The 23,874-nt window shown below is 39.4% G+C and overlaps 1 protein-coding gene across 2 annotated transcripts in view; it reads right to left on the bottom strand.

Annotated features, from left to right (window-relative positions):
- Positions 1-23,874, bottom strand: part of spop (speckle type BTB/POZ protein) — a 127,346-nt gene extending 103,472 nt beyond the window's left edge. The window contains exons 1-2 of one of the 2 annotated variants that reach the window (XM_059348901.1): positions 23,829-23,874; positions 21,278-21,355 (exon numbers count right to left, since the gene is read on the bottom strand). The gene's annotated coding sequence lies outside the window, so the exon portion shown is untranslated. Of the gene's footprint in view, positions 1-21,277; positions 21,356-23,597; positions 23,727-23,828 lie in introns of those variants that run through there. The other variant, XM_059348902.1, reaches the window with a different exon arrangement.

The raw sequence follows: 23,874 nt of genomic DNA, 5'->3' as shown, positions 1-23,874 counted from the left end.
TGTGTGGTGTCTGTGTGTTTGTGTGTGTGTGTGTGTGTGTGTGAGTGTGTGTGTGTATTTTGTGTGTGTGTGTATTTTGTGTGTGTGTGTATGTGTGTGGGCCGGGCAGCGTCTGATCAATAGCTCACCTGAAATGAATACGTGATCACCCACTCAACAAAGCCGGCGTTCACTCCAAACTTGACAACAAAATAGACACAACGTGGATCAATAGGCCCAGTTTTAAAAATCGATTTAATACCATCCCAGCTTCATAAAACATTTTACAACAGGCAAAGGGAGGAATGAACATCCTGTGTTTTTATCAGTAAAATAAATCTGTTTTTGCTGCTTTTGATTTGTGGCATTTAGTTGAACTTTAGTAATCCTTTTTTTCCTTATGGTCCACTTTTCACATTACATAATGCAGTGTCTAGAGTATTACAACTATGGTTGTGCATTTGGAAGAAACCTGCCAACTCGATTATCTATAACGTTAACGATAAATGAATCGATTAATCAACCTCTAAACCTGTAAATCGTAAAACTAAATCAACTGAGATTAAACTGAAAAGATAACGTCAGGGAGTGCAATGTTTTATGTTTCAGCCCCTGAAGAGGCATGAGGTTAGTTTTCACCTATAAACTGATATTTAAATGTGTTTTGTGTTTAAATAAGTTTTGGATCAAATTAAACCTAGTAATTCATGCTAGCAAGGGTTGATACAGTGAGCTAGTTTTGCTCAAATTAATACTCTTGTATTTCAGTTTGCAAACTGTAGCTTTATCCAACTTAATTCTCAGCTTATTGTCTTATTGACGTACGGCCGCAGAACTGAACGCTCGGCCGTGTTTCAGTTCTGTGAGCACTGATACGCAGTCATAGATACAATTAAAAAATACACAGATCAATTAAAAATTCCACATGATCTACCAAATTCTTAACAACCATTAATCAATCAGCGATTAATTATTCCCATCCCTAATTACAACCCCAGTTCACAAAAAGTTGGGATATTGTGTAAAACCATGGACTTTATCAAAATAATGGATGTAGCCACCATGACGTCACCCACTGGTTTGTGGACTTCAGTATTTTGTGGTTGTCTCCATATCAGGAGTTTTTCAACCAGCACACCAGCAGAACGGGTCGAGAGCTAGAGCAATGCTACATCATCTGTTTGTGAATGTAATATCTAAAATGAATTTCCTATTTTGATCATCAAAATTTCTGCTGCACCTTTCTCTGGTGCGAATTGTAGACCAATAAGTCTGCTACCTGCTCTAGGGAAAGTAATGGAAAGGATCATGTTTGATCAAATTCAAAAGTACTTTGACATCAATAATTTAAATAGTAATTTTAAACGTGCCTTTTGGCCGGGACACTCCACATGTACAGCCTTGACACATATGACAGATGAATGGCGCTGGGACATAGACAATGGAAAATTACTGGGTGTCGTTATGCTTGATTTTAGTGCTGCATTCAATGCTATTGACCATTTTATGTTAGTAGAAAAACTCAAGCAGTATGGTTTTAGTCTGTCAGCCATACAACTGATGGAGAGTTATTTGACAAACAGAAGTCAAACAGCTTTTTTTAATGGCAGTTTGTCTGATATTAAATATGTTAACTGTGGGGTTCCTCAAGGGAGTTGCCTTGGGCTGTTATTATTTTCTATTTTTGTAAATGATTTCCCACTTGTTTTAGATAAAACTAGAACTATTATGTATGCAGATGATTGTACAATATATTCAGCTGAAACGTCCGCAGTAGGATTAAATAATAAGTTACAGCTTGATTTAAGGTTAGTGGCAGAATGGGTTATTGAAAACAAATTGATATTGAAAGTAAATCTATTGTTATTGAGTCAAAGTATATGCTGAGTGATGTACCTACACTGGTATTGGAAATTAATAACATTCCATTTCCATTTTGGAAATTAATAACATTCCATTTCCTGAACAAGTTTACGATACCAAACTTTTAGGCATAATTGTTGATCAACATCTAGCATGGTCGAAACATATTGATTATATTGTTAACAAAATGGGAAGAGGTGTCGTAACGGTAAAAAGAGTGTTAAAAATTAGACCCCAGCATATCGTCAAGCAAGTTGCAAACACATTAGTTTTGCTAGACACAGCTAGATTATTGTTTTCCGATTTGGTCTAGTGCTTCAATGAAAGATTTAAACAAATTGCAAGTTGCCCAAAATACAGCAGCACGCTGTGTATTATAGTGTTCCTATATGGAAGATTTATCCTATCTTTATTCAAGAGCGTAGATTTTCACCGTCCTATTTACGCGGTCAAAGCCAGGGGGCGCATAATTAGGCTAATGTTGGTAATACTTTCACTTTCACAAGAAGAAGACTTTGAGAAGGATTCGGAGCGCGGCAGCGAATGAATGGGAGACAGATGGATGGCCAAAGACCTCAAGTAAGTTCATTGCTAAATGTTGCTACAACTCAAAACACTTACTTATAAACACGTACTTATCAACATATATAGCGGGCCTTTGTCGGCACTAGGGACAGAAACTCATTATGAATGAAGTGACGTCAGCGGGGATTCCCTTCAGCTCGTGCATCATTATGTGTGCCGACCTGCCGCTGGTACGATCATACGTTGCCAATTATTGTACTTTCGTTGTACATGTTACAATGAAGGCCCGCTATATATGTTGATAAGTACGAGTGTCAAAATTATTACTGTACTGTTATTGAAACTACTGTATATGATCGATGTGTTTTGAGTTGTAGCAACATTTAGCAATGAACTTACTTGAGGTCTTTGGCCATCCATCTGTCTCCCATTCATTCGCTGCCGCGCTCCGAATCCTGCTCAAAGTCTCCTTCTTGTGAAAGTGAAAGTATTACCAACATTAGCCTAATTATGCGCCCCCTGGCTTTGACCGCGTAAATAGGACGGTGATACACGTTGCAATAAGAGAATCAGCTGGTTACACGGATTGTATTACTGTTACATTAATTTATCAATTAAAATTTTAAATGATAATAAGACATGCAGCAAGAGTGCAGCGGACCGGATGCGAACCGGCGTCCCATGGTTTAAAATGCAATGTGTTGCGTCATGTCTTGTGATACATGTTTGTCAGTGTCTATGATTGTATATGTGTTGTGACTGTATTGACGGTTGTTGTTGTTGTTGTTGTTGTTGTTGTTGTTTTTGTTTTGTTGATGATCTCGGAGAATGGACAATTTGATTTAATGTTTGGACTCCAGGAAGAATAGCTATGCTAATGTACTGGTGCTAATGGAGATCCAATAAAAAGTAAATAATAATTATAATAATAATAATAATAATAAATACTTATTTTAGTCATTTTCAAGCACAAAAAGCAAAGCAATTGCAGGTTTAATGCTTCTTAAACAAAAGAAAGTGATGCTTTTTTTTATTATACATGATAATTAACTGAAGAGCTATGGATGTTTTAAAAACATTTGAAAACTTCTAACATTTTTCAACCCTATTTTGGACTGTTAGTTGTTGTCAAAAAAGGAACTTATGATGGTCATTTATTACTTTTAACAAGCAACAAATGACAAACAATTTCTTTCCCCCTTTTTATCAATGAAAACATTGATTAAATAAATAAATAAATAATCATTTGTAATGTTTAACCAAAAAACACATAATTTGGAACAAGTTCCACCAGAGTCAATAGAAGACCCTTTCTTTAAAGTGGCAATGATATTAAAAAATCACTGATGTCTTTACATAAATACAATTCATATTTGTAGATATTAACAACAGACTGCATAGCAACCTGCATGTGAAAGTGGCTCAAGTGGTGAAATGAAGCCACAGAAAATATTAGCCAAACTCTGCAGTCCCCCTCAGATCTGTGGTTATTGACTTCCAGCTTATTGTGCAGGGCCTTCAACCCTTAGGCTTTATTTACATTTAGTCATTTAGCAGACGCTTTTTATCCAAATATTCTCTTGAAGCTACTTGCCAAACAAACAATGGCAGACAAAGTTAGCTAAAAGCAGGTCAACATAGTGAAATATCTAAAAGCTAAAGAGACACATTTTCCCCAAGGGGTTGGTGGAAAAAAGATGATAATAAGTAAGTTCACAGCTCGTTTGTGCTGCCCCCAAGTGGATAAAAAGTCAGAAAGGACAGAAACAGCAATGTCCTCAACTTTCACATCTTCTTCCTTCCTGATTGTTCCACTTTTGGAACTAAAGTATTGTTTTTGTGGTCTTTATTTCCTGTGTCCAATACACACACCGGTCAGAGGTGTGAAACTGGGTTGTGACCACAGGAAATGAGGTATGACCTGGAGCTTGTAACAACCCCATCTATGGTTTAGATAAGCAGGATGAGACCCGGCCTGCATGCCCTTCCTGTCTTCTTTGTCCTGTGTCGTTTGCCCTGCTGTGAACTGGCAGTCTCAAGTGCCCAGTAAAGATGAGGACGGACGGCAAAAGACAATCCAACCAGTCATGCCACCAAGACCTGCCTGGATGACCCCAGCAATGCCTGAGCACCATGAGACATCACAGACTGTGTGGGAAATAAAACGAATGAAAAGGATGATGGAGCTGCCAGACAGGGAGGTGGGAAACAAAAATACAAGAGCAAGGGAAAATAGAAAGCAGAAAAATGAAGAGCCGACGAGAAACGGAGGGGGTAGAGGCAGAATGAAAGATAGGTCGATGTACAACAGGCTGATGAAATAGAGCAAGAAAGACAGAGAGAGAAAGGAGTGAAACAGCAGCTCAAAGAATAGTCAAGAAACAAAGAAACAAAAAAATCTGAGTCACTAAAGGGATAGAAGACACATTAAACAGAGGGCAGAGAGGGACACGAAGAGATGGGGGTAGCCCAAAAAAATAAAATAAAAAGTCAGACTCAATTCTCTTCTCAAAAGATGGGAGAATTAAGGTGGAAGAAGAAAGGATTGCTCCTCTACGTCTCACCGCTCCTGAAACCTGCATAGACTTAAAAAGCCCAATATGTAGAAAGGCACAAAACACCAGGGGGGTTACATCAAGCGCTTCACTACATTCAAAAAAGAGCCACAGAGGAAGAATAACTGACACAATTAAGAGCATAACTGTCATCACAGCCAATCAACCCAGTGCCGCCCACACTCGGGCACCGAGCAACAGACCCATCATGAGGAGGGATGAAGGGCTGCTAATTCCCCCCTGCAACGCAGCGCTGACTGCTAATAGTGAACAGCACGTGGCTTAAAGGCCTAAAGGCAACAGCATTCTAATGCAACAGAAACATGAGACCCATGTACAAACTCTCTCCATCACAACACGTTCCTGGCTTCTTTGCATCCTGAGAGAAAAGCTGACATTTAAATATAATCCTGCTGACATGCAAATGAAGTGCAGCCAATTCCATAACCCACATGTGCATCAGGAAAAAAAAAAAAAAAAAGACGGATGTGCGAAACTGAAACCAATCACAGGTGGATGCATGCACTCACTCAATAAAATACAAACTAAATTTAATGAGCTCTCAAGCTTCTCCACGGTGACATTTCCTCTTTCATTTCTCCATCTTTTACAACTATCATTCACACTACCTCCATTTCTCTTATTCCCCCACTCCTGCCTGGCCCCCACTCCACCTCCACTTGCTCAGTTTTTCATTCTAAATCCACTTCTCTGCCTCCATCTTTTTCTCTCTCCATCCAAAACAACAGCCATTCCAGAAAGAGGGCCATCAATCTTCTTCAATGAGACCCGAGTGCGAGGGAGTGCCAAGGCTAGAGCAGATTACTATCTCTCCTTACCACCACTCAACACTGGATAACATATAGGAGGAGAGGATGGGCAGGCGGAGAGGCAGGGAGGGTCGAGAGCGAGTCAAAGAAACAATCTTAGATAGCAGGCGGACACATTAGATCTTAAAAGCCTCAAACAAACTTCCACCCCTGTCAACAGCGAAGGCTTGTCGAGTAAAGAAGCACGGCAGCTGAATTTAAAAACTCTAATCCTAACTGGCAACTCCAAACCTGACCCTTGATTTATTTCAACAGAGAGCTCCGCTAATGGAAAGACAGGAACCACACTGCAGCCTTCATCTCCCGTAAACAGCAGGCATTGGCAGAGGACTGGAATTTACTGGTCATTATTATACATAGTTTCTTTATCAATTAATGAAATGATTATTTTGCCATTATTCCTTTGATTGTCTGGATCCCCAAATGTCCAAAAAACATAACAAAAATCCCTCTCACAAGCTCCCAAAGTCTTCTTTAAATTGCATTTGAGAACAAAACAAAAAAATTAGCTTGATAGATTACTAAATAAATGACACATCCTATCAAATCTACGTATTGGATCCTGATCCTTATCAAATTTGACTTCAATTTCAGCTTCAAAATAACTACAACTCAAAGAACTGAATTCACCTTTTTTCGGCAAAGAAGGCAGAACGCTACTCCAACTAGTTCAAAGTGTAATAATCCAAAATTAAACTGGTCTTTTTTTCTGGTTAATATCCTAACTTCTACTTCATCTCAAACCTGTTATTTCAATGTGCCTATATATTTGATCAACCTTTGAGAAACTTGCACAGCAAATCCAGCTGTTTTTGCGCAGCATTTTTTTCTACCGTCAAAGTTTCCTGACATTTCATCTCAATACAGCATCTGTGTGTATGTATGTGTGTGTGTGTGTGTGTGTGTGTGTGTGTGTGAGTATTGAAAATCATGCCATCTGGATTTTTAAATACTCTTTTATACTGTAATGCCGTGAGACAGCCCTTCCTAAATGGAACCCAAGCATACTGACAGTTAGTGTGTGAGTAGAAATAAAGGTGATGGGGAATATGATGGAGCAGCTGATGCTTATCTACTTGCCATGACACTCCAAGCAAAGTCGTTCATGTGAATGTGTCTTACAGAATGTGTGATATATTTCCTAAATTTGCAGCTTTGAGGTATTTAAAGACTCTATAAAATGTGTGAACGTGTGTGTGATGCAGCTTTGACACTCGAAGGTGGAGAGGAGTTTTTACGAGACGCCTCACTGCCCTGTGTGTTCCGGTGGCAAAAATACACACACACACACACACACACACACACACACACACACACACACACAGCACCAGTAAATCCAAGGCCAAGTGTGTACTTCTACTGAGGAAAGCCCATGAGAGAAAGAGATGGGATACATCGGTGGAGTGTGGAGTGTGGAGGAGAGATTTTGCATGGAAAATTCTCCCTTTTAGCAGCTAACACAAGTGTGGTGCAGCAAAGGCTCTGTGATCTCTTATTACTTATACAACATGCTCTTCTCAAGCAACCATGTTCAATCCAAGGACACAACAAGACCACCAAGCCAGCTCTGACAGCTACATCCACAATTGAACATGATAGGGCTAATCGCTATGCAGCTTTCTCGCTGAGGAGAACCTACATGGGGGAGTTTTGTCAGGCATAATAAACTCTCCTTGCATTGTCACAGCTCTGTTGAGGAGGAAGGTTAAACTTAGAGCTGTCTGTAAAGCTGTCCCTCTGCAGCAGCAGTGCTCTGACTGGGGATCAGCGTAGTGTAGCGTCTGTTGGGCCTCTGGGCCACACAGCGACTAAAAGGCAGCGGCGGCGGTGGGGCTCAGCCTGGCGCTAAAGACTTTGACACTAACATAATCACTGATAATTGATTCAGCTGGTGAGGAAGGTGTAACATTAAAAGATAAAAATGGCAGCAGTGGTGTCAGCACAGCGTCTGGGCTTAATGCGAGCTGATGGGGCCGACACCACCTGTCACACGCCGTCTAATCACACAAGAAGAGACGAACACATATCATCAAATCCCTATCAGCCCCGGACCCTCAAAGGGGCTTTGATCAGCAGCGGGCCAAGGGAAGAGAGGGGCCACACAGGCCAAGGACAGCGGAGAGATGGAGCGAGAGGACGGAGAGAAGACAGGAATCCTTCGCTGTCGCAGGATGGCCCTGAGACAGCAGGATGCGTCAGTGACGAGCACTCAAGGTTCAAACAACTTAATAAGCTGAATTCAGGCGATAACCTTGTCCAGTCCAGTGTCCATTAAAACTACAAGCAGAGTTGAATTTTCTTGCATGTGATTTTATCCCAATTTCATTGACAACTGATGTTTGATTTGGCTAATGCAGTTTCCAGACACAAAGACTGGATGCTGCTGAACACTGGAGTAAAGCTGAAACAATGAGAGAAAATTAATCAGCAATTATTTGGAGATTCATAGATTAAAAGAGCTGTACTTTGAATACTGAACAAAATTTCTGTCTGGGCTGGGATTGCATTCCAACAGCCCATCAGCAGAGTTTGAAAGACATTCAGAGTCTCTGCCGGGAATGCAGGTTTTGCACATGGCTTTCACCTCTGACATAACAAACAAACATGACGGCTGCAAGCTAAAAACAACAAGTGCTCAGACTAGCTAGCTCATTGTGAGTATTCTGCACTGCCAAGCTTTCGTGGGAGATCAATGTTTATATGGAAGTTGCCACTGATTAGTAGAGGTGTGAATCAGCAGAGGCCCCACAATACGATTTTATCCCAATACTTGAGTCACGATACGATATTACTGTGATTTTACGCATTTTTTTTGTTTTTTGGATTGTGTTTTTTTCTTTGCGCGTTCTGAATTGGGAGGTAGCCATTTATGTAAGGAGGAGACTTGTGGGAACCCAGAGAGCCTATTTTCATTTAGATAGCATGATATCTAAACACACCATGAAACATCAAAAAATAGCAAAATTTTCAGCGTTATTTCAACATTTTACCGACACGATATCCTGATGTACATGGTGCTTATAGATTCCTTAGATCTTCTAAATTCTAAAGTGGGCCTACTATTGCCTCTGAAAAAAAACTAAAACGGCAAAAATCTGAGCCCTAAATATTGTTACTTGGCGTCCATGAATCGATATAATATTGCCTCGCAAAATATCGCGATAATATACTGTATCTATTTTCCCGCCACCTGATTAGGGGTGGAAATCATAGAGTAGCTCGAGATGGACCCCCCCACCCAAGTTGGTCTTCCCTTTTCAAACAGAATATCTCATCAACCACCTTACATTCAAATTTACCTTACATTCATATTGATGTAAGGGCACAGCTGGACAAAAAAATTAATAAATTTAAAAAAACCCAGAAAGTGTTGTTAACTCCTACACCGTAGGAGTTGTAGCTACATTATCAAAATATGAGAAAATCGTCTGCCATGTAGTATAGAATTTCTCAGTTGACCCTCAGAGTGAAAATTTGATTTTTTTCTAATTTAAGGAATGACATTAGGTCAGTCTGCCAAGATTGTTCTGCTTGGGGTTTAGGCAACTTCCAGTGTTGAAGGATATGCCTGCGGACAATCAGAAAGGCAAAAGCTAAAACATTTAATGTCTGCTTACTGAATTCTAAATAATTTGAGGGAACTCCAAAAATAGTAATGAGCGGACAGGGAGTGATAGCTACAACTAGAACCTCTGACATGATCTTGAAAAAGCTCTTCCAGAACTGTGTCAGCTTCGAGCATGGCCAGAAAGTATGGGCTAAGTCCACATCTATTGCAAGCTTCACTACTGCCAGGAAAAATCTTTGCTAGTTTTGCTTTGCTGAAATTAATTCTCTGCAGTACTTTGAATTCACTTCCAAGGATCCTGGAGTTGGATTCCTAGCTCTTTTTCCCACCCCTGTTTTGCTGTGATCAGTGGAGAGGGGTTAGCCTGGAGAAGACCTGTGTACAGCTTTGATATCATTTTTATCCAAGTTTCTGGTTTGTCAAGAATTTTAGGTAAATCTGCCGGTAAACATGGAAATGTACTGCAATGCTCTTTCATAAAACTGCAAACCTGGAGGTAGCGAAAGAAGCAGAGTCAAGTTTAGAAGGTAAAAAAAATATGATTATTGCATAATGGACCTAGAAGGACAAGACTGTTTAGCTTGAGATGTTTGCGAAACTGTGTCCATATTTTCAAAGTTGACAGGATTACAGGATTTGAGGTACAATTTGAAACTGAAAGTGGCAAAGGGGTGCAGGGTGAAGAGGTGTGCCAGGAGTGGGACTCCATTTTACACCAGTCCAACTCACTGTCATACCACCAGCTGAGTATCTTTTGTATATTTGCTGCCCAGTAATATAACATAAAGTTAGGTAGGCCCTGCTCACTCTCCTGCCTTGCTGTCTATTGGGTGCTTTTATTAATCCTGGCTACCATGTCCACCCACACAAATGAAAGAATAACTTGATCACAATCCTGAATTCTATACATGATACAGCAATTAGCAAGCAAAATAATTATAAAAAGTACCCGTAAAAAGCCAAGCATGGAAGTTAGCTCCATTATTAGTTCACCAAGATGACCTGACTTCAACAGGAGAGCGCTGCTCATCAGGAGTTACGTAAACAGCCCAAGCTGGGAAATATTATCAAAGGGTAGAAGAAGCCCAGCACATGCTCCACGCACAGAGTGGCAGCGAGTTGCCAGCAACCAGCCAGCGGGACGTGAACACAAAGGGAGGAGCCGACAGATTCAACAACCTGTTCTCATTCCCAGGTTGTCAAATACCGACGCCAGGGGAAGGACTCACACAGTAACATGCACAATTGGCTGGACTGCCAACCAAAACAAAGAGCAGAGAAGCTTGGATTACAACACACACCGAGGGAGTCTGACTTGATTCTCTGCTCAGGATGCCATTACTTCACTATCTGTTCATAGCAAATATTTGTTTGTTGCTCATTAATATTCTGAATGTTGTGTACAGCACCTTTAAGCCGTTTCAATCAAAATTCCTAAAAAATAAATAAATAATGAGTTCTAGCTCCGCAAATGTGAGGATTTGCTGGTTTTCTCTGTTTTATAATCACTTTGAGTTGGAAAAATTTACATATTACTCTACCACTCTCTAAATTAAACAGTTCCTGGACTGGTGAACTGAGAATGAGAAGAAAACTGAGGGCATGATATTTGATCTTGGTGTTGAAAACTGTTCTTTGCTACAACAGAGTTTGTATTTTTTGAGAAGGCTTAGACTCTGAATAGTGAGTTTTATCAAATGATTATAGAGTATAATTTAATTTGGCATATGGCATAGTAACCTGTCAGGACAATTAAAGTATAAGCTTGCACGTCTTACTCAGACAGCTCAGAGGGAAAAAAGGAACATCACCATCTTGAGATTTTTTTATGAAAAAATCTGTGCTCAGGGAGGCACGGAAGATTCGACCCAACACACACTCTAAAACACAGAAAACAAAAACAAAAAATATATTACATCCTCGATCGAATGATTAAACAGCAACAAATTGTAGTGTTATAGTTTAATATGAAAGGATTTTATCAGGGCCTAAGGTACTGCTTACTGGTTTGATGATACCTGGTTTTATTTTCTTGAATCTACCGTATTTTATTACCTTTTACTATTTTGAATGTAAATTGAAGCTCTTTATATATATATATATATATATATATATATAGATAGATAGATATAGATATAGATATAGATGTTTTTTATGTGTGTATGTTGTTGGTAAGTGTGTTGGTTACATATTTCTTATCTTATTTTATAGGCCTACCTTGTGCTTTGTTTAAATGACAGTGAGCATTTTTAAAAATTTTCAGTTGCTTTATATACAAAATAATCTACAGAATAATAAATAATGATAAGAAATCCCTGTGATGGAATTTAACTAACAAACATAAAAACATAAAAGCTCATATAGAGCGCAGAACTACAGATAAAGGAGTACAAAGAAAGAAGCAGGGAACTAAAATAAATGCAGCCAGTACAAGATGTTTCGAAGTTAATCTATTTGTGATTAGCTGTAAAATTGCTTCACACTTGCAATAATCAAAATGGAGCATAACAGTCACCTAATAATGCAGTTACACTCTGGCTAATGCTATTTTCATTAACTCATAATAAAATGACTGCAGTGCAACAGCCTTCTCATTTTTTAGAGTCAATAAACACATTTTTAACCTGCTCCACCTGTGATTTGAGCAGACCTCTGTTCCCTAACATGGCATAACATGGAGCGCCAATTCTACTCACCCTCACAGCTTTGTTATTAACGTGTAATGGAGACACATGAGGTAAGTCTAGTAGCGGTGACTGGGGTGTGCCTATCTGCTGAGTGAACTGATGAAGACGGAGGGCTCCCTGTAGCCTTACAGTCAGAGCGCTGATAAATTGGCCAGCCTCCACCCTTTCCCCAACTGCTGGAAGGATGTGTGTGTGCATGAGAATCAGCATGGACGCCTGCTAGACTGGAACTGACAATATTAAGTGGCAGTGCCACAGTTTTCATGAACACAGGGAGGCCAGGAGAACCGAGGGGCATGAAGGCCTCTATTATGTCATCGTCGACATAAAAGGAGCCAGTCAGACTGTCCTCCTCTTCAGCGCCAACAGACTCACCTTTTCCAAATTAAAGGTTGCCGAGTACAAACAGCATGAGACAGACGGACAAACACACACTTCCACCTTGTGCCGCAGACATAAACACACATCACCTCATGTAGAAAATGGCTTGTGGGAGATCAAAGATTTTACAGATGTTTAACAGAACAATAGGAGCTCCTTCAGAGGTAGACTGCAGGGGTCGGATATCTTACAGAGGAGCAAGGGAGGAAAGAGGGAGGCTGAGAGGGAAAAAGAGGGAGTAATGGCAAATAAGAAGGGGAAAGGGGCGCAGTGAAAGCCGCAGGCTGGAGACGGTAGAGAGAGAAGAGGAAGACTGGGATGAGGAGGTAAGTTAGAAAATGCAAATGAGAGACTGCCTGAGCAAAAGAGGAAAGAGAGAAAGTGAGAGATTACTATAGGGAGTGTTGGAAGAGAATCTGAAGAGCAGAACAAAGCTGACAATGAAAAAAAGTGTGGTGGGGGGAGCACGGGAGGAAATGGCAAAGCATGAGACATGACGAGCACGCATCATGCAGCCTTTTGCTGCTAAAATGGGCCGCATGCTTACTTATATGTCCTTCAAAAAGTAGTGCTGGCGGCTGTAGACATCACAGCACAATATGTTCCGAGAAAGAAAATGCAGGACTCAGAAAATGAAGAGATGAATACAGGTGGCAAGAAAGTGTGAGACGTATAATAAAAAAGGATAGCAATGATCCCCAGAGAGGCGGCCCATGGCATCTGCTTGTCACAAGCCAGAGCCACAGGGAGGAAGAGGAGGAGGAGGAGTGTAGGCAGCAGAATGAGAGGTAGCTCCTCTTCTCAGTCTCCAACTCCCTGGCTGTCCTCCACCAGCAGCTGGAGGCTAAACTTAAGCTTCGCCAACAGCCACCAGGGAGAGAGGAGAGGCCTTGGGAAGGGGTCATCAACAATCACCAACCAAAAGAAAATTCAGGGACACACATCTGCATCATTAGCAGAGAAGCCAAGCGTCCCCTGATGTCTACCCACAACAGATCCCTCAGAAATGTGGCCACCACAGTGCCTGTGCACACAAACATCCTCTGCACAATCGCCACAGAGCGATGTCAGCCTCCTCTTCATGAATATTCATCTGCCTCATTAACACTCAAGTGGGGAAACACAGCATATTGCATGAGACTCCCGTTACTTGGAGAGAGGACGAGAGTTGAGGGAGGGAGAGGAAAGGGGAAGAAGAGATGGGACACATGGCGACTGTAGAGGAAGCAAAGGGGAAGAGAGACTTAGTAAGAGGCTTCTTTTCATTGCCAGCAAACTTTTTTGACTCAGGAGTGAAGGGAGGGGGTTTGTCCTATATTGTTCCGGGAGCTGATAGCCTCCTGTCGCTTTTTCCTTATGAAGCCAGACTAGGGCAGTATGAAAGCAGCGTCAGCAGCAGGGACAGCACAGCGGGAGCGCAGGATGGGAATTACAGACCATTTTACCCAGCAAATCCTCCAGCAATAAAAGCTTTAAAACAGCTGCAATTTCTCCGCTAATGTCTGGCTGTTCACAATAACTGCTAAACTGTAGGGGATATGTGTGAATACACCTCAACAAGAGCTGCAGCCAGACAGACATTCATGCATCCTTGTTCAGTAACACAACACATCTGAACATACAGACGTACAAAAATGTGGCTGTCTCGTATGCAGACACTGATTCTGTCAGTCCACTCAGTCAGACTCTTTCTCTCTAAGCCACTTGCCAGCAGACACACATGCAGACAGACACTACCACACATAGAGAGAGGATTATTTTCTCTTTATGTTGTAATGCCAGTGAATCTCTTAACAGGAACTGCCAACAGGGGAAATCTCCCATACTGCAGCTGTGTCCTCAGAGAGACTGTAGAAACTGTAGAAACAGAAGACTCTATTTCCTTGAGTCTCTCTCAGTGACTTTGGTGACAGAAACAGCAGGCCACTCGGGGAAGAGAAGATGAGGCGAAGTTGGGCACTGCCCAAAAATTTTGCCCCACCAGAGTCGCACTGGCCCTTTAAAGGGCATTGACAAAACCTGCGGTACAATAATTGGACCAGGTCTCTGTAAATCAATACTGCTGCTTACATCAGGGGCCTCTACCAAAGCTATTTCATATTCCACCTTCTACACACAGTTTCTGACAAAAAAACCCTTCAATTTCAGAACAGTATGAACTATCGATTTCACAGCCACGATTTTTACTCTCCCTCCGCCTCCTCCTGCCCTCTCTCTATTCCAGTCCCCTATTGTTGACGGGCAGCTCCATTGAGAGGGAATGTTTTCTGCTGGGAGTGAGGAAGGTGGAGCAGTTACCTGTGAACACTTTCCCATGACCTTATTTCAATTGGTTTGGGACAAGGTCTTTCTGTAAGAGAAGTTTCATGATGGCAACTACAGTCTTTTATTGTTATTCTTCAAATATGCAATTGTAACAACGGTGAAGCCCACAGCTACTTCTTACTCTGCTGCATGTCTAATTTTCACTGTCACTGCCTTTCTTTGTTTTCAGATAAAGCTCTAACAACAGTTGGTTGGTACACATCAGGTCGGAGTACCAAATTTCACCACTAGGCGTCGCACTTGACTCAGCAGCTACTCCCAAGTGGAACATAATGAGACTGAGAGAGCCAGTGAAAGAGAGTGTAGACTCGAGTGAGACTCGAGTCCACCTTGTGGCAGTAATGCAGCTCTCAGCCTTGACTTTTTTCCTGCACTGTTCACACGTTGCATCTGCTATGTCTCCATAGCTCTTTCTTCAACTTTAAATCTGTAATGTTGCCATTTTTTTTCTTTAAGACTTACTCTGCCATGTTTTATCTCTTGGCTCTGTTAGTCAATTTATATACAAGTATAGTACTATGGTAAACATCATGTTGCTTTTTACCAGTGCGTTCTTGTTGGATTTATTGCTTTGACGCTGTCAGCTAAGGTTGCTGTCATAATGACAGATGATGGTCCAATTAAATCAATTCAATTTTTATATAAATACTTTTTTTTCCAAGAGAAAATGTTCAAATTCAAAATGCATTTTAAAAGTCAAAGTTTAAAAAATAAATTAAATCAACCCTTTGGTACATTACCAACTCAAGAGGACACCCTGGCTAAAAAAATTAACAAAAAATGTTGTTGTTTTTTTTGTTAACGTTTTGTGTCACACAATCACAGTATGACCCGATATTTTTGATATTTTAAATACAATCTGCATGTTTCCATTATCGACTAAGGGCCTCTTGACTTTTGAATATAGTATATCCTTACCACTGCCATCAACATTTTACCTAAAAATAATATCCTTCTCAAATGCCAAATCAGACAACATTTCAGCCATGACGGAACGGAACTTGATCTGGTAATCAAACCATTAGGATGGCTCACCATCTTTCAGGCTTAAATGCCAGTTAATATCAGTAAAATTGGATCTGACTTTTGGGCAATGACACTTTTAACCAACTGTGTTGTCATTAATTCTTATTCAGATGGCTTTCCTGGGTCACGAGTTGTGCAGAGCAGCCTGGCAGAGACCGGGGACCTGACCAGTTCAAATCACAGGTCCAAACTCAGCATGCATGCATGATTTAAATACATCTAAATGGCAGATGGTGAGAGAGCCGGCTCGTGTCTGGCTCTGAGACAGAAGCGGTGATGTAGGAGAAGCAGAGGATGAGGCTGCGTATTAGAGTGAGGAATGGCTTGGCTTGTCTTTAAGATTACTTTTCCTCTTAAAACATTCACTTCATCTGTGTCACTCCTGCTCCCAACTTGTTATTGGAAAATAGGAACGCTGGAGAACCATTCGATGCCGGCACCGTCTGCATCAGTCACACACTGACACACACATACACACAGAAAATACATTTCATCCTCCATATCCGAAACAGCCAATAGCACTGGCAGGCATTTGCGACCCCAATCCATATTTCAATTTCCCTTCTCTCATGCAAACTAATTCAATACTTGTTGCCTCCCCTCACAAGCGATCGGCATGTGAGAAATGAGCTTCTTCTCATGCTGCATCTATAAAAGGCCCAATCAAAGACATTTTGAGTACGCCTCTGCCTATATCAATTATGTCTTAGTAGGCCTGCATTCAAGGAGATTCTTGGAAGCAGCTTTAAAGGATGTAAAATCGGTGCATTTCAACATGCTCACCACACTGTAATATATGCAGATCATCTTTCTCCATATTGTCTGTACTCAGGATGCATTCAGCCCACATTAGCCACATTTAAAACTCATATTTTACAACACACACTCAATAGCTTACTTACTCATGTTTTCAAACCAATTAAATAAGCATTAAGATAACAGTGGGATGTCAGTAGAATGACTATTGAAAAATCATATACCCTCATTTGAGATTTGACCTTTAAATTGGAAATCAGGTTAAAACAAATATCGCACATTCGTTTTTTATTTCAACATTCATCAATTTTGATTTGTGAATTTGTAACAGTCCCTCACAAAGCCAGACCAACGGGCCAACAGGAGCCTCACTGGCCAAAGTGACAAGCCCAATTTAAAGGGGAATTTACATATATTCTCTTAATCAAGCTCATTAGTGGGGGAAAACTCCATTCATTAAGAGATACAATAGATTTCTGACAAGAGAACGATTTCCAATGACTTTCCCTGTGTTTGATGTGCTAACTGCTGTAGCGTTTTACACTATGACGACCTAGAAAAGACTCATACATCTTGACATCCTCCCCTGCAGCACCATCGACAAAGCAATTCCCCCAAAAGCACACAGCCAAATAAGAATATGAGTGTAAAACAATTGCAGTACATGGCTAGCTGGGTGCAGTCAAACTGTGAAATGGTGCAGTGCAGAAACATATTGTTTGTTAAAATCTACCATACTCTAAAGTAATCCTCACTCGATACCACAGTGGTGGGCCGGATATTATTAATCCTCACACTCACTTTCAATGCATTAATGCAGAAAATACACAAGCATGTGTGCACCACCCCAACATACCACCACTTATCTGATGTTGTTGCAACAGAAAAAGATGAGTAACAACACCTGCTCCAACTCCGGTGCCTGGAAGCACTTTTCCTCACAACTCTTTGGCCATGTAAAGGGAGAAGCGAGCAGGTAATAGCGACAAATTTAGGGGCTTAAATGGCGACAGCTTTACGATGCCTGAGCGGCCTCTATGACTCCATTCCTGTCAGATTCTATTAGCTTGGCCTCCACCGTGTGTTTCGATTGGCTCTTGGGCTATTCCCAGCAGTTACAGAAGCACCTCCCGTAAATAAACCAAATGGCTGCATCTCGTAGTGTATGAAGAGGGGGGCTCTGGGCAGCTTGGCGCTTGTGTGTAAAGAACATCTGACAGAGTGGTTGAATAGTTTAATATCCAGCACCGGGCTGAATGGACACAGTCGACTAGAGGGAGAGCTCGACACACATCAGCCGAGGAGTTTAAATTTGACTAGTGTTTAAAAAGAATACAAGTGGCGAGGCGAGAAAAGCACTTCTAAATCAAGACAAGTGGTCTCATTCCACTCCACACACACACGCTCCTATAAACAAAAGAAAAAGTGTGTCTATCTGCCAGCTGCCAGGTGGAAGTCTAAGGAAAGGCCACCTGTCTAATAACTGTTTTTGATGCGTACAGCTCAGCAATATGAAACTGAGCATCTGGCCTGTCCCCTCCACACTGATCTTGTTAACAGCGAGCGGATCTGTGTTCCTCTTATATAGAATTTATTTCGCCCAAACAGGTTTTACCCTTCCAAAAAAAACATAATTTGGGTTTATTAATTCAACCAAGCAGGGCTTTTAAATGGAGTTTTTTCAACAAATCTCAACTGCCAGATGTCCACTGGATGTTTTTATCTGAAGCACACAGCAGATTTATTTGTTGTCGTCGTCCACCCAAAACTGTGAACCGTTTGAACTATTTTAAAGCCGAGTCAATTGTTCTTTATAAACCAAACGCCCCAAGAGTGAAACAAAAGGAGTAAAACAATCTGGTAACAATTATTCAAATGCAATGCTTGAAATGCTGTGGCTGAATTCAGTTTTTTTATAGCTTTGAGATGGCCTTTGAAACACATTTCGTCACACAGATAAAAAATACTGGACTGTAGCTCGGTCTGCTAAAGGAAGAAGAAAGGCTGCTCACACAGGAAAATAACTGTGACTATCAGCTACGTGTTACTTCAAATTTTAAGAAGAAAAAATAATAAACAAAAAGCAAATGTTTTGTATTCAATGGTCAATAGCATAATTATGATGAATGGTAAATAAAAGGTATTTAAATCATATGACTGCAACACATCTTTAAATGTGTTTCAGTGTGTTATATTGTTATGTATGGACTTTTTAGGTCTAAAAATCCTAATCACAATTTATTGACTTTGGAAACACCACTGTTTGTATTAAAGTATTTAAAAAATATTTTTTAAGAGTGGATTTTCTTTCAAAATAAATCATCACCATAGATCAGATGGAGATGGAGGACATGACATCTCCCCAAAAGTGAAGCCAAAACATATCAAATGCCCCCTAGTGGATGGCTGCAGTATAGCTGGCATATCATAAATGTCAGAAGATGGGACATGGGCCACACCAAATAAATGAATACCTAAGCTTTATCCCAAAGATGGTCTCTGTCATTTGAGAAAGTTCTTATCACAATGATGTTTGTTTGAGTGTTCAATTTTCTGATAAGTCTGGTTTTAATTAGAGCGTGAAAGATATATCAATTTACAGATATTGTCAACCAATATTGGCAATTTATTTTCTCAATATTTATCAGTATCGGTGTATAAATTGTCCAAGGCGCGCTGATATTTAAACTTTTCATCTATATATATATAAATAATGCAGAAAATAATGCTTGGGGTGTTAGCTATTTATTAGGGCCACGGGGCAATCGCACCGAGCACTGGCCCCTACAGCAATAGCTGTAGGGACCAGTGCTCAGGGCAAATTATATATCAAAACATGTGGTTTGATCGGGATCGGTGTGTTATTACTTTTCTCTACAGAATACAAATTTTTCGCGACATAAGTCACAAAAAACTGCCCAAAATTTTGCATTGAAGTTAATGGGACAAAAAATGAGCGAAAAAAATTAATATTTGGAGATTTTCAAACGTCTACTTCTCCAGCATAATTTCATCTAGAGACTCCATTTAAACTTTAAACAGTGGACACAAGTCTTGTGTATTGGTGTATTAATCCACGATTCGATAGGTCATATAGTTTTTTATCAATCTCTGTTCAATGACCATGATCATTTTTGGAGAAATTCTGACATTATAATGGGTGTGTATTGCATGGAATGTTCATGTCAGAGCGTGTGATGTCATCGCTCAGAGTGTTGAGGGAGAGAAAAAATTGTCAAAAAATGAATTTGAAAACTGAGCTCCAGGCCGCAAATTCCACAGAAATAATTTATTCATTGAAATGTAGGAAAATGTGTCTTCTCACACAATCCTCTGGTAAAGCTGTCAGAGTTATAGTTTGGGCATAGAACGCACAGATGCGCCACCAACACGCACCAACAGCCTCATTGACAGCCATATTAAAAACGTAGGAAGATTTCTGTAGAAAAGCATATTTAACAGTTTTTCAGATCACTCTTACGAAGCTATTTCTTCATTTTTCTTCACAAAAAATATATGTAGCTGTTCAGGAAGAACTCAGGACGCTCAAAGTGAAGTAGGATCAATGATAGGTATTATGGTTTTGCCAAAAATGCTTTTTGTCCGAGGCCAGAAATTCCAGTCTGTCCACCTCTGGCTGCTGTCACTGTGTCGGAACATTCAACAGCGGCAGTTAATTCTGTTGATTTCTGAAGCCTTTGATCTTTGCTCTGATTGCCTTTGATCCTTTGATGTGATTATAGTGACAGATACACACACGCACGCACACACACATGCGCGCATAAGCGCACACACTACTCCAGGTGTTCACACATGTTTCACACACACAGTTTGAGGTTAAAGGGCATAGATTGCTGTATAAATAAATACATGAAAAATAATGCTTGTTGTAGGTGTGCTCCTTGCATAAAATATAGCATCATAACATTACTAGTATTAATTGTTTGAAATCTCTGAAGAATCTCATCATAGTGTACACACACCAGCAGTAGCCCCCGTGGCCCTTTCAGAATTTCCCCAGAGGAAATTTTCTAGTTTTTTATTTATTCTTCAATGGTCACCAATTATTGATATTTTTTAGCTACTTATGATATGTCTATTTATTTTTGTTTTCTTAATTATTAGGGCCTCGGGGCAATCGCACCGAGCACTGGTCCCATACAGCAATAGCTGTAGGGACCAGTGCTCGGTGCGATTGCCCCGAGGCCCTAATAATTACGGTTGAAAAGGGGTCGAAATATTCCAACTCAGAAAACTTCCATGGCGATTATGGAAATTTATGGGGGTAATTTAAACAAACTGTATCATATCAAAACATAAAAAACTAAAAAATTACATTTCAATGGATTTATTTGTAAGTAGAACTTCATCAAGTTTTAATTATTATTTTAGAATTATTTTAGTGAACAATCAATTCTTTCATTGAACAAAAAAAACATGAATGTTGAGTTAAATACTACTAATCCCCCCGACCCAACCCATTTAAAAAATGAAGTTGAAAAATTACCCATGATGGCTTCATTTTTGTACAGTGGGAGGATATGGAGATGAGTTCTCTACCTCTATATACAGTCTACGATCATCATACATTTTGTACAATATTACAGTATTTACTGTGTATTATCAATTTTTCAATTTATCAACTATTTTCTTTAGTACTTATCCTAAACAGTGACAGATCATTTTGTGTATTGAGTTAAGGTTCATTTTGTTAGACTCTAGATATTTCTGACTCAAGAGACTGAGTGATGATGACCTGAGAAGGAAGGTTAATCTTTTTACCATATAAGTCACGATGGTGTCAAGAATCCCTCTTTCCCAACAGATATGTGAAGAATCTGTGTGGCAGTATGAGAGGAGCTGTAAAATGGGAAGAATGCACACTCAGCCAGCGAGTTAACTTTGAGATTCAAATACTTTCACCCATAGACTGTTATGAATCAAACAAGACTCCCATTCAGAGCGTTTCTGAACTCCCACACGCCTCCCTGCACATGCACACAATTCCAGCACCGCTGAGCAGAAAAACACTGTGGGACAAACCGACTGAATCTTTTGTACATGCACTTAGATTTATAGAAAATAGACAGCAGGACTTGTACTGCCAAATACAACTTCTACATTTTCAAACTGTCCTCCTTCTTTATTAATAGTCAACAAAAAGAACTGAGATTAGTTTTTTACCTCAAGGTTTTTTTTCATGAAATGCTGCTATATTTGGTGATTTATTCCATCAATTCAGTTGAGTCATTTGTAGTTTAAACTAAAATCTAAAATCTAATGTTGGATAATTTGTCACTTAATTACATTGTTGTTATATCCATACATATTTGTATATATCTCTTTTTTAATGTTTATTTTATTTACATACTCACTTATTTCTGATTCTGATAAGAATAGGTGAAATATCAAGTAAATGACCACATGTATAGACAAGATGCAAAAGATAATAAGAGAGACAATAAGATATAATATCATTCAAAGCTGAGAGAATGGTTTAACTACTTTATATACTGCTGGAAGTCTGAATCCATTGTATTGGGATTAAGTACATTTACTTAAGTACAGTTTTGTTCAAGAAATTTGACTTGAGTATTTCCACATTTGCAACTTTTATACTCCTAATCCACTACAATTTGGGGGCAAATATTGTACTTTTTACTCCAATACAGTTAGCTGACAGCTTATGGTACTTTTCAGGTCGAGATTTACATAAAAACCCTAATCAATTTTTAAAAAATATATACATTTTTTAAATTAAATCACATAACAGTATATTAAGTAGTTAGAATTAGCCCTACCTTGACATTAGTAAAATGCTGCTTTTTTTTGCAGCAATCATCTACAATGTCATTTAGCAGACGCTTTTATCCAAAGCAACGTACATTTGAGAGATCATACAACACAAGCAAGGATGAAGTCAGGGAACAACACAAGAATAAGCAAAATAAGTGGTATATATTACATTATATATATAAATTCTAAGTCTCTTCTTTTCCACATTTTTAACAGCTGTATTTTATTTAACTAACTCATTCCGTATTTGGTATATTAAAATTACTGAGGTTACAGTTAAGATAGCGCTTAATTCATAGTAATTGGCTTTCAGACAGTAATATGCTCTATTTACAAAAAATGACTGCATTGTATACTACAACAATATTGCAACTAGTTACAACTACTACAACTAAATGCAGGATTTTACTGTAATTCAGTATGTGGTTTTATCACAGTAACATACTGTAAAGTAAATAACAGTACAGGAACTGTAACATTAACAGTAGAATGCTGGCAACTCAGCTGCCAGTATTTTACTGTTAATTTACAAGTCAATTGTTTACTTTGATACTTAAATTACATTTTGATGCTGATAATTTCACTTAAGTACATGTGAAATAATTTCATAGTGTGGTAGTAGTACTTTGACTGAAGTAAAGGATCTAAATACTTTATTCCACCACTGTATATTACTCTATACTAATAACAGGCCACATTTTAATCTATTAGTTTGTATTTATAATCTGAATCTGTAAAATAACAGCTAAATGTAGTGGAGTAAAAGTACAATATTCACCTTTGAGATGTAGTAAAGTAGAAGGATAAAGTAACAGAAGATTAAGATTAAGATTTCCTTTATTAGTCCCACAACGGGGAAATCTCAAGAATACAGCAGCAAAGTGGATAGGAAAAAACAATAAATAGTAAACAGTAGTATAGACTAGAAATATAAGAGGTATTAGCAAATAAACAAGTAAAAATATATTAAAGTATTAACAATTTACAGTATAAACAAGTAGAACAAGTAGAAAATGGAATTACTCAAGGTAAGTACACACTGCAAAACTCTAATCAAGTACAGTACTTGAGTAAATATACTTAGTAACTTTCCACCACTGCTGTAGTCAATTTCAGGACTGGTTTGTAGTGTAACAGTGCATCCTCCAGCTGTCCTGCACTGAGATGCAACAGAAGGAGGCGGTCACTATTTGGCAGGATACTCTGTCTGAGCCGAAGGATACAGCATCACGTTCTTCTACATTGGGCTCATTTTTTGGCATGTGTTTTTTACATTTTCACCCAAATTATTTTTGCTTTGACTCACACATACAGTAGCCAGAAAAAAAGCAGCCGAAAAGTCCTCCGAACAAGCCCGACATCACAAACCGGAGCCGTTAGTTACCTGCTAACGTTAGCCAGCTAACGGCTAATATATTAGCTCTGTAAAAGTGCTCCGAGCGCTAAAGCGAGCCCAAACTCACCTTATACCGGATAAATAGCACAATATACACGCGATAAGTGTGTGTAGAGACATTTGTGTGGCTTTAAAACTCACCTTTGTTTCGTTGTTTCGTGAAAAGGATGAAGGATTTTTTGACAGA

Source organism: Centropristis striata, chromosome 13 (assembly GCF_030273125.1).
Source record: "Centropristis striata isolate RG_2023a ecotype Rhode Island chromosome 13, C.striata_1.0, whole genome shotgun sequence".
In the NCBI taxonomy this organism is placed as follows: domain Eukaryota; kingdom Metazoa; phylum Chordata; class Actinopteri; order Perciformes; family Serranidae; genus Centropristis; species Centropristis striata.
This window is presented reverse-complemented; position numbering and strand designations above follow the sequence as displayed.